General features: G+C 31.5%; 1 protein-coding gene across 2 annotated transcripts in view; it reads right to left on the reverse strand.

Annotated features, from left to right (window-relative positions):
* LOC124543134 (frequenin-1) overlaps positions 1–16249 on the reverse strand; it is a 201234-nt gene that overhangs the window by 93878 nt on the left and 91107 nt on the right. The window lies entirely within an intron of this gene.

Raw genomic sequence — 16249 nt, forward strand, 5'->3', positions numbered from 1 at the left:
ATATTCGTAGAATTTTTAATCTTTGAATAGAGTAAAATTGTACTATCTCCTTATAAAGGTAAACCCATACATGTAATCCTGCTCCATTACATAGATTGAATGCTAAGATCTTTTTATTACAGTCGAACTAATAAGTCTTCTTACTTTTATATAAAAGCAGCGTGTGTCATTGACGTCCCGTCTTTAAGGCTTCATCAATGTCGGGCGACGTGTTTACAGAATGTGTTCACATTGATGCATAGAAATTTAAAAATATCAAGACTTTGCTTGGTAAAATAATTTACACATCTTTGAAAGTATTAGTTTAATAATAGATTCTTAATGTAGACATTTTTTCTATAGATACTTTTTATAAGATTTATCAATAAATCTAACTTGTCATTTTTCTGGATAATCTGTTCGTTCGAACTTGAAGAATTCGCATAATACCTTTATGTGAATTTGTTCCATATTTAAAAGTATTATTAAAGAATATTTTTTCTAATAGTCCAAGGGCCAGTGATCGGCAGAGTTACGTTATAGTAGCAAGCTCCATATTACTGACTTACTGCTTTATCTGTTGTTGGTGAAATGGAGGTTAACTATTCTCATCGAGGGTTCCTTTAAGCATGATATGGAGACAAAAAGCATAAAAATCGACTTTCGAAACATGATCGCAGCAAGTCTGCCCTTTTGATATCTTAAAATATATAAAAAAATATTTAAAAAAAATTCAATGGCCATTTTCGGTTGCTTTTATACCTTCTATCTATATATATATAATAACAAGTCCTGACCGAGCAAAGTGGCGTGCTCTAGGGGAGGCCTATACCCAGCAGTGGACAGGAGTAGGCTGAAAATTATTATAATGTCATCTATATCGTCGTCATATACATCTTAGATGAAACAAAACTTGCCTTCAACAAATTGGAACAAGAAATTGAATGAAGAGTGTGTAGCGGAGTTGTGTATGATGTTGTAGATGAGGTTTGATTAAAACAAAGTTTCTTCCACTACTAATTTATTTCTCGTAGAATTAATAAACACGAAGATAGGCAGGCACAGCACAGAATAGAAATGAGAAGAAAGAAATATGAAGGTAAGTTTAGATGAAAGAAGGAAGTATGACTTAATACAAAGACTTAAGGTGCAAAATCGTGTAGCAAAATTTAAGCGATAAGCGACGTGCGTTCAGTACGAGATCTAGGATTCGACTGCTTGACGGAAGGCGGCCGAACCGATGCGCATACGTTTCTTTGTTCAAAGTAACGGTAATTTATTTAGAAAAGACATTTCTATTACACGATCGCGCGGCGACTGCCTTCCGACATTACATAAATTATTATATTATATTTTAATTATTTATATGATTTTTAAAGTGTAGATATTTATACTGTGTATAACATGTATATATAATATGTATTTATTATGTAATTTATATAAGTATATAAGTATTATAGTATACATATATAGTATAGTTATATGTACATATGTTATAGTAATATTTGTATTTATGTTACCTTTATTATTTAATGTATGAAAAATATATAAGATATTATATGATTATATGTATAATATTTTATTTATATAAGTTATATAGGTTGTAGGGATCTGGTAAGTGTCGCGTTCGCCACAAGTGAATTAATGAAATTTATTGATTCAATTCTCAATAATCGTTCTATAAAATCATCATATCATATGCTCGCATATTTCTTTAAAGTTAAACTTCACCGATACTAGTTTCTGGATCGTCAGCGATCAATTTGTTAAGATGGGCTAGTGGAGTGACAGGAGAAATGTAGAATTAATAACGTAGGTGTAACAGATGTCGAAGCTAATCTCAACGAAGATTCAACAATAAATGTCTAAATTAATGTAGGTGGAAAAACTCCTACACTTATATCAATAAAACCGCCAAATTTATTATCATTTTTTAAAGCAGTCTAAGACTAATAAGAAGATACGACTGAGCAGGTAGTCCTTAGTCGTCTTTGGAGGAAACAAAGGAGGAAATCAAAATTTAATTGTATTAATACCGATAAAGTTCGTGTATCTGTGTAACCGATCGGTGCCTAATTCCTGTGAAGTAACTGTATTCTTTGCGGAGTTATACGTTATATACATTGGAACTAAGTAACCAAACAAACCCGCTCTGTAAATTCTGATTTTATATGGTCTTATCACACTTAACCCTGGAGTGTTTCTCGTGAAACCAAAGGCGCGGAATTGGTGCTGCAGATCCCGAAGGCTATCAAGTTTCGAAATCTCAATGCTAAAGCATTATAAAATCGTTCATTTAAGAGCTCGATGCGTGCCTCAAAATGCCACGCTATTTTGGAGAATGTTACCCTTTTCCGATTGCTATTTAGCAAAATTATAGATTTCCTAGTTGCATAAAATACAATTTATTTTGAAAATATACCCATATCCTAAGAATAATATACACTGACGGATTATTTTTCCGTTAAAATATGCACTGATGGTAAGATAAAATTTCTACGTCATTTTCAGTGGCTCTCTACAATCCTAATATTTGTTCCCACAAATTTCTAAGGGAGTTGGCGACTTTCGTTATATGATTGGCTCATGTTTCATGTCGATCTGAATCGAAGTTCAAATGCATATTGATTTGGTCGAGACTATTAACGTATCAAACCGCTGCATTTTTGGGGTACCTGAAGTGTTTTTAATAGTCGTTATAAAAAATGCTGGTGCATGTTTTCAAAGTTTTTTTATGTCTACAGTTGTGTCTGCTTACTACTTGGTGACGTCCAGGCAGAATATATATCATGCATATAACATTGTAATCAACTAATATGACAATATATTTAAATTTTGAAAAAGAGTAGTTACTGAGTTTCTTGCCGGTTCTTCTCGGTAGAATCTACTTTCCGAACCGGTGGTAGCTTCACTTAATATAGTTGTTGACGATTCCAAAGCCATTGTAAAAGTTTAAGTGAATAAAGTATATTTTAATTTTGATTTCAAAATACGTAAAGAAAAAAATAATATTCTGGAGCTGTTATAAATTTTCAATCGACGAAATTAAGCTTACGTTGTTCTATTTATTCAATTGATATTAACGAATCGTTATTTTTATAAAATTTTGTAGATATAAAATTTCATGAATATTTCGAATAAAAATGAACTGGTTTTCTTTATTAAATTTGGATGACGTAAATTAATTAAAAAATATATTTTCGAATTGCCTTCGGAGTATAAGAGGGTTATCTGCGCCAATGATTGAGGGTGCACCGCTAGCATGATGACACGTCAATGTTTCGTATCGTAATTAAAGCTATCAGAAATGTCCGCCTTATGTGCATATTATTTGCTCTAAACCATTACTCATAAGCATGATGACTTGATGACCTCCGTGGTCGAGTGATGTGGACACCGGTTTTCATGGGTACGCCACTCCGAGGTTCCGGGTTAGATTCCCGGCCGAGTCGATGTAGATTACCAATAGTTTTCTTTGTTGTCTTGGGTATGGGTGTTTGTGGTACCGTCTTTACTTCTGATTTTCCATAACACAAGTGCTTCAGCTGACTTACATTGGGATCAGAGTAATGTATGTGATGTTGTTTCATATTTATTTATAAAGACGGTTGTTGCGTCAGGCGACTAGGTCACAGCAATAAGCAATATATGTATGTAATGGTATTAGACATTAATCCTGCAGCAAATGCTTTTTTTAAGTCTAAATTATATCTGTAATTTTTATAAGTATAACTATAAATACTTGGTTGTAGGGCTTTGTGTGTGTAAGTATAATACACCCATATACCGCCAATTAGAAATATTAGGTATTATTTCGGTTTGAAGGATGAGTGAGGCGTTGTAACTAAAGACACGATTAGCATATTGGCGATGTTTTGAAACGGTAATATTTCTTACAGCAGCAATTTCTATGGGCGGTTTTCACTAACAACCATAAAATAATTTGTATATATGTTTGGATGTGATTGGGTGTTCCATCACTTTTTCCCGCTTGATCTTTGACCTAAGAGGAAACAATAATCTCTATACGTTATCTTATTTAAAGAGATTGATGTTCGTATAGGCGACATCATAATCCAATTTGTTATAAATCACTACTAGATGGCGGTAGACCATACGCTCACTGAAAACTGATATCTATATATCGTACACATGCAGGCCAATGAAGTTTTGTTTATTTATTTAATAATCGCAAGAAACAAAATTATGTACACGTGATTGGAAGTCTAAATGTATCCTAATACTCAAATGTTATTCAATTCTAACAATGTTAACATATATGTCGAATAGATGACCTCCTTTTTTAAGTCGGTTTAAAATTAATTGAAAACAAAAAAAAATTATACAGGCATACAAAAACAAAAGTGAAATAGGGCATTGAACTCTGAAAATTAAAAAAAAAAAATTCGCAAAGTCAATTCATAATGGCCAAAGTAAAAACTACTATATAAATCAAAATATAATTTAATTTAAAATATAAACTCTATAACAGTATGAAGAAAAACGACAGTTGATTGTCGTGTCACAATGAGTCTGAAGAAAAGGCAAAGTTTAGAATAGACCCATCTGTGCACGTAGAATATATTCATCATTTGTTACAACTCAAAGCGACAATGCTTGTATTTGTGTTAGAACTTGTATACCAGAGTTAATGCAATTACTATAGAAATAATTAGCAGTTGGCAACGTTTGACAATATTTATGGTACATTTATAAGAGATACCAAAAAGTAAATTGTAAAGTGCCTTCCAATGTCCCACGGTGGAACTTAGGACTTGCTAGACCTCCTTAATAAGTCTGTAATAAATAGACAACATCACATACATTGATCTAATCCCAATGTTAGTAACTAGAGCACTTGTGTTTTGGAAAATCAGAAGTACCGACGGCACCACCAACACCTAGACCCAAGACAACATAGATAAGTAATGAACTTTTTCTACAGCGAGTGAGCGGAAATCGGACCCGGGACCTCAGATTAGCGTACCCATGAAAACCGGTGTATACGCTACTCGATCACGGAGGTCGTCCATAAAAAGCGGATTAATTAATCATGTGACAAATTTCCAAAACTAAAAACTTAGGCTATATTTGATTGAGATTATTGAATATAATTAATATGTACTAAGTGTGTAGAGCAGATTGTATAAGTTTGGGTAAACTGCGGTTGCGGTTGGTTTTGTATAAGATGATATTTAATTTTTGTAACCAACATAAAGTCTATTATTGCTAATATTATCCAGAAGCTGTAAAACTCATTTTATATAATGAGAGACCTAGGGAAGAATCCAAGAGCTAGGAAAGAACTAAATAACATTTGATCCTCATGTTGAAAAAAGATGACTCAGAGTGATTACGAATACGCAATTTAATTATAATTTTAAAATACCTAGCATATTTTTAAACTATCTAATAGATTATAAAAATCAAAGTAATAGTATATTTCGATATTATTAAAAGTTAAAACGTGTCTTCAAATTACAAAAAAAAAAACGCTTTCACGAAAATATAACAATTTATTTTCCTAAATATGTTTTTAGTAATGACACTATTTAGTGTCAAGCTATACTATAACGTGTAATCGGGACAATTTTTATTTACATGACAGCATATGTTCCTTAAAGATGATTTATTGACTCCCGAAGTACTTCATATTAAATTTAAGATAGTAGAAGCCTTGTAAGTCGTTTCAGAGAGACTCTTTTATACACGGGACGTCAACGATATATTGATGAGGTACTCGTTTTAATAAAAAGTATAATCGTTAAACCTACTAGAGATTCCCCGCGTCTTTTTCCAATAATTATTTTTCAACCGACTTCAAGAAGATCTCAGCCAAGAAAACCCTACAGTATATCTATCAGAAAACAATAGGAGAATACCTTAAGAAATTACAAATAAATATAACAATAACTCTAACTACGTTATATAATCGTAAATCGACTTTTAAGTAGTCTAATGTTTTTCATTTCATTTTACTTAGGAGGAACTAAGTAATATTTTGAATACGTAATCATTTTTATTACATTTTAGTGCATGGAAATTTGTTTTAAAATAGTGTTATGTTTGAAGTCTGTTTATCTTTTTGTTAAAATTTTTATTTATGTCAAAAAAAAACACATCTAAATTTTCATATTAAAATATAATTATGTTCGGCTTAGTGGGATAAAAGACAGAATCACTTGGTGGTAGGGCTTTGTTCAAGCCCGCCTGGGTAGGTACCATCCACTCATCAGATATTCTACCGCTAAACAACAATACGCAGTATTGTTGTGTTCCGGTTTGAAGGGTGAGTGAGCCAGTGTACAAAAACTACAGGCATAAGGGACATAGCATCTTAGTTCCCAAGGTTGGTGGCACATTGAAGATGTAAGGAATAGTTAATATTACAGCGTCATTGTCTATGGGTGATGATTACCACTTACCATCATGACTCATATTCTCGTCCGCCAACCTATTCCATAAAATAAAATAAAAAAATAATATGGAGACGTGACAAATTTTCGAGTTTCGAGTTCATAACATTAGTTTGATACTTTGTATTGTTGCAAAATAACTTTAACTTAACCTAGAAGCGATATTTAAAGTGGTTGTCATTGTTTTTTTATCCATTTTAGTAGAAACCTAATGGTTCGTGACTTGCTTGTTCTTAACGGCTCTTTTTCATTCGAAGGCTGCATCACATTAGAAAGGGTTTGCCTTTCCATATTTAATATAAGAACTATACTTATATACCATTAAAACTTTGTAAAATAAATTATCTTCTATAATATCGACCTGACCTATTTCAGTCACCGTTGTAATTATGATAAGGTAATAGTAATATGAGTAGAAGCTAACTGAACACGAAATATGTATCTGTATGTATATATATATAACTTAAAAACAGCTGTTCTGTCTTGTGCCTGTCGGATCTCATCAAAATTATTTTTTTGATTCAAATAATCTCTATTAAGTACGTAAATCATCTCCATTGTACGCTTGGATCTTTTAAAACACGCAATGGATTTTAATGGAATTCTCATCAATACACAGAGAGATTCACGAGGCAGGCACACGCATATTATAGTAGAAAGAAGCCGAAATTTTCTCCTTTCCCAAACATAAACAAGAAATTCCTTTTTTTACATTCGTGCTTTAATCTAGCAGTTGTTTATAGACGCTTATTGTACCCAGTTTTGTAGTAGTAGTATATATAATAATAAAATAAAAACCATATATTGTAGGAAAGTTAAAACAAAGGATGTCTATTTAAAATAGACTTATGATAAGGCGCTGTTTCTCATGATCCCATAGTATCTGACATAACTATATAAATAAATAACTATTGGACAACATCAGATACAGTACTCTGATCCTAATGTAAGTAGCTAAAGCACTTGTGTTATGGAAAATCAGAAGTAACGACGATACCACAAACACCCACGCGAAGACAACATAGAAAACTAATAATTTTTTTCTACATCGACTCGGCGGGAATCAAATTCAGGACCTATAAATGGTGTACACATGAAAACCAGTGTACACACTACTCGACCACGGTGGTCGTCATATTTTTTATGCAAACAAATTTATTTTTAATATTAATATTAAAAAAGCACTCTTTTTATCCACATAAAAATTGTACCACTGAGCTAAAAACTATATAGCAAGATTATAATCGGGATTATCCCACTTTCTGAAGTTACCGAACTCGGAAGTAGTCTTTCCGACTTTGCCTCCGCTAAGTACGATTTATTTAGCTGAAAATTAACTTTTTTTCCAGCTTGTTACCGAATATTATCGTCATACTAATGCACATAAAACACAAATAAAGTTATCATACATTGTATTAATTGTGTGTGACGTTTAATTGCTTAATACTTTGAATTTAAAAATTAAAAATTATAATACTTTGAGTCTAAGGAATACTGCTAACTAAAATTGTTTTAAGAATTTAGTGAACTAAAATGATTTTCAATATTTTGTCATAAAGTTGTGCCTTCTATATTCCTTACTGTGTTACTGTAGGTAAGGCGTTGAATTTATTAGTATCTTAAGTTAACAATTCTTTTGATAAGCATCAACTTCGACATTTTAGATCTGCCAGTATTTTATATATAACGGAATCTAACATGAGATGTATTATCAATATGCTGGCAAAACGAATCCAAAATGTTACGTGTCTTACTGAAATATACCAATAAAATATTGATGTTTGGCGTTATCTTAACTTATGAGTTTGTGGTACAGCTTTATAGGAGATGGACGTATTGATAAACTCCCGTCAACCTTGATTTTTGCTGGCAAACGATATTTATGTTCTATTGAATTATTAATATAAAGATTAATTGAGGAAAAATATTCTTAAAAGTACAAGGATTCTTGTTGAAGGTTGATTCTTAAAAATACATTTGATCACACATGATTCAACTTTTGTTCATGGATACTAAATCGAATGGTGTAATATTATTTTTTTTAAATGGTCACTATGTTATTTCTTTATTTTTCTTTGTTTTAAATAATTAAATCAATTTAAAAAAATGCAACTAACTCCTATACTACAATACAAGCCGTGTTGTGAATTCAGAAAACCGTGTGTCTTTGTTAAAATACACACATAATATTATATTCGTTTATAATTATATTGTCTATCCACTGACTGAATATTTACTTAAGAATTCCATTTGAATGACGATTTAGTTTAAAATGAATTTTAATTAATATAAGCCAAGTCCCTTCAGCCATGTAATCCATTTAGTACCTGGCTTAGTACGTTATAGTACGGGATGCGGTTTTAGAAATTCATATAATCACTATTTGGTGACGATAATGATTTTATTTTAGATAATATGTTCCGTAATGTCTAGTTAAATTACGGGCCAATACTGATAAATATTTAAAAAAAAAATAGCTTTGAAAACTTGTTTTATTGGTTTCGATGATAATATATATTTATTTTTGAATTGAACAATTCTTGAACTGTGCTCGCATATGAATGTGATCATTTAAAATGAGTGTATCGATTTGCCTGAAAATGTCCAAATATTGCCACCTTAGTTCTACCCGCAGGTGTCTTTTTCTATTATACGGTTTTACTATACGGACCTACCCTCTACGTTTACAGCTTTTGTATAATAATAGCGCATTTATAAAATATTTCACTTTGCATTTTTTTATTAATATAATAATAATAATGAAGTATAATCAAATTAGTTTATATATAAAATGGACAAAAGGATAGAATCCCTAAATTTCCTCATTCGATTTCCTTGAATTTACTGCTTGAGAGCGCTGGTTGGTGCCGTGTAACTTTTAAGTCGATTGGGATTTGGCCTCAAAACACAAGGGCAATTCAGGAACATAAACCCCGCGGCAAAAGAATAAAGGCGACGAAACATTGTGTACACCTTACTCCCATTATGTCCCAAGTCATCATTCCATCACTGAGCATCTTTATTTCGGTGTTCAATGAAGTAAAAAATCTTGCAACATTGAAGTTTTCGAGAATATAACTTTCACAATGTAATGAATATAAAACTACTTTTAAAAGAGAACCGAGGTCGATGCTTGCGGGTTCAAGGAAAGCGCCTAAATTTTTGTACATAATTATAAAACCCTACGGGGATGGAAATCGTCTTGCTGAAACATTATTGTATCGGATGATAATCTGCCATATTTAGATTCATTAACCCGTGGAGAATCGGCCAAATAAACTCCAAATTTTCTGCCCAAATGGAGATAGGTCTCTTAGACCAGGAATGGCACAATTACTGGTTACTTGTTCTTTTAAATGTTAGCTTTGATTGATACCTAATCTTAAATGTATTTAGTTTACTGGAATGTATTATTATCAATAATTTGTATCCGAAGACTAATTGCAGTTCAATCGATTATGTGAAGTTTCTCATACTCGACGTTTAAGATTTCAATTGCAATATTTCACTCGTACATGACAAATTTAACTTAAAAAATCTAACTTATAAACTAAGTTTGTGTCCAATGATCTCATATTATTGTGTTTGTATTGATGTACATTTGAGGGGTAAGTGATATAATTATATGTACAAAGGACATCAAATAATAGACCGCATGTATTGACGTTCTTTGGCTAAGGAATGAAATGTAGTATATATATACTTATACCAACGCCATTGTCTGTTGATAGAGGGAAAGACAAGAACAGTGGTAAACCAATCTATTACTCTTAAAATAATAATATAGTCGTACAATAGACTAGTTGACTTTAAGACTGATTTCGATTTTTAAAAGTCAACAATCTTTAGTTCACACTGTTTAATCAAATTTTATTACTTTATAACTTGGTAATGTAAACATGGCAACGACCTGTATTTTGATTCGTCACTCCGTCCATAATGGTGTATTTATTTATTATTGAAAGTCACGGTAGCATTCTGCTCTTTAAAGTGTCACGCTTTTAGCCAAACTATAGGAGTAAAATGGGTCAGAGATAAAGGGGTCATTTCTGCTTAACTAATTGACAGGCTTTTTTGAAAGGTCAATAACAAAAAGGCAGATGTGATATATTAAATATAAATACATAATATTGGGATAAAAATGTGAGAGATACGACTTTTACACTTTTTGGTTAATTTCTGTCACTTCTAAATCTTGAGGGGAATCCACAAGGATTTGATTTTCAAATCAATGTGTACTATGATTATAGACAATCAGAAATTTATCAGATAGTTGAATATTATAACATAAAAGTTCTTTCACAACAACCTATGATCTATTCTACTATATAAATGTTCTATATCAAGTAAGCAACACATTAAAAAACACATCGTTTCAAACAAAGACCAAGTGTACTGGCATCATAACATTGTCTAAGTGCTAATATAATAAATGAAATAATAGCCCTATCAATGGAACTGTTAACTTACTCGTTCACGACCTAACCACTGATCAGAATTTGATGAAATTTTTAATGCGTTAAGCGTGAACTGAAGCTGAAAGGAAGGAATGACGTAGACTTTTAATACCTAAAACTTGATGATCGGGTTGGTGGAATGCACATGTGGTAGAATTTCGATGAAATTGATGATTTCGACAGAATGAACACATGATTAGACACATGCAGGATTCCTCACGATGTTTTCCTTCACCGCCGGGCACGAGATGAATTATAAACAAAAATTAAGCACATGAATATTCAGCGGTGCTTGCCTGGGTTTGAACCCGGAATCATCAGTTAAGATGCACGCGTTCTATCCATTGGACCATCTCGGTTATTGAGTGACAGAGCCCAGTTTGTTATTTGATCAACTAAATATCAGTTAACTAAATATTAAACTGAATTGTGTCCAAATTTGGAAGAGACAAGCTTAACAAAAGAATATTTCTTTTGTTTCGTTCCAGATATATTTTGAAGGTGGATTGCCTCAATTGAAGTAACATGTGAATTTGACTTAATAAACAGACATAGCACATTAAGTTTAAACAACCATTGAAGAATGAAAAGAGTTTTCAGAATGTTGGCAATAGTGAATTTTCAGGGGAGCGAACGCTGCCAAAATTTTACAATATTGCTTCAATGCACGTTTTATTTATTCGTTTGCTAATATGTGTTCTGTGAGGCAATTGCAATGTTGACCTAAATCCACACTTACATTTATAAATTTTTCTAATGCTCAACGTTCATTAGTGACTTGTTAACGTGTTACTACGCGTTTCATTTAATTAGGTTCAGTATTATTTTAGTTCGTTAAATATTCATATTCATGCGCTAACTTCGTTGATGTTTCTTTACCAGAGACCTTCATAAATTAAAAAAAAGGAAACAGTAAAATTCGCTTGCTGGAATGAGATGTCATCTTCGTTTAAGTAATTATGACCTTATTCCTCCATACTTCTCTCTCTCTCTCTGCAATTTGGTGCATATATTGGTAGATACACATGTGTCAGATTTATAATTGAATGAAATTAATTTCAATCATGCTCGCTCAGAGTTGAACCTACAAACATCGGTTAAGATTCAGCTATTCTTACCACTAGGTCATTCCACGTACCTTTATGGAAGTATTAAAAATAAATATGAAATATTCAAATCCAATCCGATTGCAATCGGAAATATTCATATTGATATAAAAATGAAATATCAAGAGTCTGCCAGAATTCTTGATTGGGCTTTCTATGTTAGTTTATATAAGAGTAATGAAAAAAAAAATAAACATCAAATACATTGAGAAATTTGAAAATAAAATCATCATAGCAACAACCTTTGTTAATTTTATCCTCATAAAATTTATATTAAGGAGATTCTATTTCTCAGTAAATAAATATATCCCGTCAAAAATAATGCCAAGAAGAAACCATATATCTCGTGCTGTCAAAAAGTTATCAGATGTCATGTAGAGACAATATCAATTTTCTCAAGTCTCATACAGTCCATTCCTTTGTTTAAGGGTTGGGGGTATTAATAACAGTAAAATTAGTTTACATAACAAATTCCAGTTTTCTGGGACATTTCGAAATACCATAACAATTTTGATGATCTGATATTTTAGATATTAGATTAAAATCTAAATCATAAGAGCCATGCATTTAAACCTTCATATGTTTAATAAATCCACTGTACAAAATATATCTTAAGAATTTGGTTTATGTAGTATAATGCAAACCAAAGTTATAAGAGTTCAAATAAGATGAAGCGCTTCTGGGAAAGGCACCCTTGCGTTTCGCTTGACTCGCCTCGGCGGGGGCCACTATCGTGCCCTTGGATGTACTGCAATATATTTCGTTTTTAGTAAATTTAGCGACAATATATAGACAAAAAATTCTAATAATAATATTTAAGGTTTAGATTATTTACAGTTTAACTAAGCTTAACCCGACATTTTTCTCAATTGAATTCCTCGTTCACACAACTGGAATTATTATAAATGTGACTTATATTTATTTTCAGTATATATAATATATGTATATGAAAAACTCTAAAATACCGTTGAGTTATTACCTTTGACTTGAAATCTTTGTAAGCAAGGAAATTCGTAAGAATACATTGTCGTCGAAAGATGTTTAGAGACAATTACGTTCGGAGATGTTATTGTAACTTCTTTCACCTCGAGAAACTTTCAGCGACATTCATCGTGTTGATACGTTAACATTGTTACAAAGTGAGGGTTCTGTAGGTCACCGCGTCGTTACTTATGTTACGTAGCCGTAGCGGCGCCGACTGACAAACTTCTTCACTAAACTAGCCCATAAAGCTAAGTTTCGAACTCGCAATTACATCAAAATACGAATAGTGCCATTTCTAAATGAACGCTATTAATTGAGATATAAATCTATATTACATAATTCAATCAGTGTTTATGTTACCATTAGTTAATTGTATTGTAAGCTATACGTAACACTATTATATTGGCCTTGGGAAAAAATTCGTATAATAAAGTAATAATGAGATAGGACAATAATTATAGATATAGTAGTTGAGTTTTCAAGAATTTGCGGCTTTATTAAATGAATTTTATAAATTGTACTTTAAAATATAATAGAAAAGGTATAAAAGAAATGATAATCAATAAAATTCAAGCGTAACTTGTATCGTTAGATGTGTATCTATAATTTGAGATCAGTAGTGCAGGTGGTAAGCAAGCGCCATCTCATTTATGAGATACTAGTGGAAGACCGCAGCTTCGCTTGCGTTTTAGTGCGTTGGTTTCCATATGTTAGGAATAAAAGTAGCCTAACTCCTTTCTTGGAGTTCAAGTTTGCTTCATACCAAATTTCATCAAAATCGGTTCAGCAATTTGGTTGTGAAAGAGCGACATACAGATAGAATTATTTTCACATTTATAATATTAGTACTATCTTGATAATAGCGTGTGTTGTTAAATTTTATAACTGTAATAGTCTTTTAAAATTTTATTATAATGAGTTAAATTTCCTACGAATTAACAAAAAACGAATTCCAGTTACTATCTGTACAAAAATGTGTTTGGAAGAATTTAACATTACTGAAATTGAGACTTTTTTTAATGGTGTTGCGGGGTTTTCGTAGGGAGGCGTGCCTTTCATTTTATTGGTGTTCAACACGCACAGGCATTTCATGAATCACGGTATTGTCGCTGTTACATTAATTGCTTGACAAAGCAAAATCATAAATTACGCCGAGTTGGGGGAGACGAGCAATATTTTGTTGGAAAATCATTTGTCCAACAATAAACATCAATATTGATATTTTCACAGTTATTTATAAATTCAAATATTTAATCTTAATAAAATAATATAAAGAAGTGATAATCAAATGTTTAGAAAAAGATAATAGGATTAATGGAAATGTATTCCTATTATTTTTATACGAATCTGCTATGGTTATAACGTATATTTTCAATTTCGTAATGCCTGTAATACTTCTCAGTAACACCGGTTTGTAAGCAATAAAAAAGGAGGTACAATCTGGAATTATTCGGACCATTGTACTCGCGTCGAAATACAATCCAATTTCGTAGGGTCCGATGGGTTATTAAAATAAACGAACTTTAACGTATAACATTCTATACTATATTTTAATAAAATAACAACATGGGCTGAAAAATATTTCAATATATCTTTAAAATAAAACTGTCTATTAATTTTGTTTATTTCAATTAGTTGAGTTTGTTTAAAATTAATTTAAGGGTTCGTTTAAAATTAATTAAGAATCTTCCACGCTTTTTGATTATGATACCTACTATACTATACTACCAACAGCAGTATTCTTCAGTAGAGACAAAATTCGAGTTTTTATATAAAATCATTAAATTTTAATAATAATATTTATCCTTAAATTTAAGAACACACATTTCACGGGTGAGATACGAAGTGATTTCAAACAGAATAACACTCCTTAAAAAAAGGGTTTTATATTCGACGCGATTGCTTTGCGAATGCCCCGCTGGCCTAATATGTAAATGTACAAAAAAAGTCTTCAAGGACTTGGCACCGAATTCAGACAGCTTCATTGTACTAATAACACCTTTTTACTAAAAATCCTATTGTTTCATTTCTCATTTTATAGTTCATATTTTGTTATTTTCATATTTGTACTAGTTGTTGTTCGTGTCTTCGCTTTCGTTTGAGAGGCATATTTGTCACGTGTTAAGCCAAAGAAGTCCATTTCCTTTCGTTGGAGTTCAAATTTGCTTCATACTAAATTTAGTATATATATGTATTTATATATATATATATGTAGTGAGAGAGTGACAAACAAATAGATAGAGTGACTTTCACCTTTATAATATTAGTATTAAAGGATAGATTTCTCTATGTATTTTAAATTGCTCTTCACTACGATTTTTTTGATTGGAAGGTTATTGAAATAACTATTCATATTTTATACGTTACAGTCAAAGTTCTTTTCCGGTCAAAATTACTTCGAACTGGTGACACGCGAAATTGCTTAGACTCATTATTTTCAAATCTGTAAGCTCGTCATCTTTAAAAACGTTTTATATGACGATAATTTAATACTATTTTCTAGTAGAATGGATTTTCTTAAGATAAATTATATCTTTCTCAACTATTAATTCGGTCAGAAATATTTTTGATAGCGTTATGACTGTAACATATTCGATATCACGTACGTATGTATTTATTTCGAAGATATCTCTTCTCAGTGGCAGGAACGCCTCATTGAGTTTCTTTGATAGTTTTTTTTTGTATATTCGCGAAGTATTTTTGTAATACGATAAGTTATTATTAGAATTAGAAAAGCTCAAGCTCTTAGCCGATGTTTGCGGGTTCAAACCCAGTTAAGCACCACTGAAATTTCAGGTGCTTAATTTGTGTTTTAATTCATCACATACAACATATACAAGGTAAACACCGTGAGGAAATCTAGGTGTCTAGTTTTAATGAAATTCAGCCACATGAATCCTAGTATATAGTTGAGAGACAATTAATAATGCTTACTCTGAATAGAGTTGATAAACTCTAGCTTGCAAAATCGTATATCTGATCATTTACGGCAGTTATTGTAAGGCTCGGCAACAAAGACTGACGTGAACAACATTTTTAGGTACATTCGAAACCGTGAAATTTCCTTCAGCTTTTAAAATTAAAAAAGAAAAGCTACTATTTGTTAAAAATATACAAAGTTAACAATTTTTGTATAGCATTCAGTGATCGTTAGTTTGTTAGTAATGTAAGTAATCTTATGTTAATTCATATCACATTCAGATTGTTCCACGATTCTTAATTACCGAACAATAAAAGCGGCGGTTGATGAATCGATTTCCACTTATAATGCCACTTGCCCTAAAGGAGGCTTTAGTCGGTTCAAATG

The sequence above is a fragment of the Vanessa cardui genome, chromosome Z, assembly GCF_905220365.1.
Source record: "Vanessa cardui chromosome Z, ilVanCard2.1, whole genome shotgun sequence".
NCBI lineage: Eukaryota > Metazoa > Arthropoda > Insecta > Lepidoptera > Nymphalidae > Vanessa > Vanessa cardui.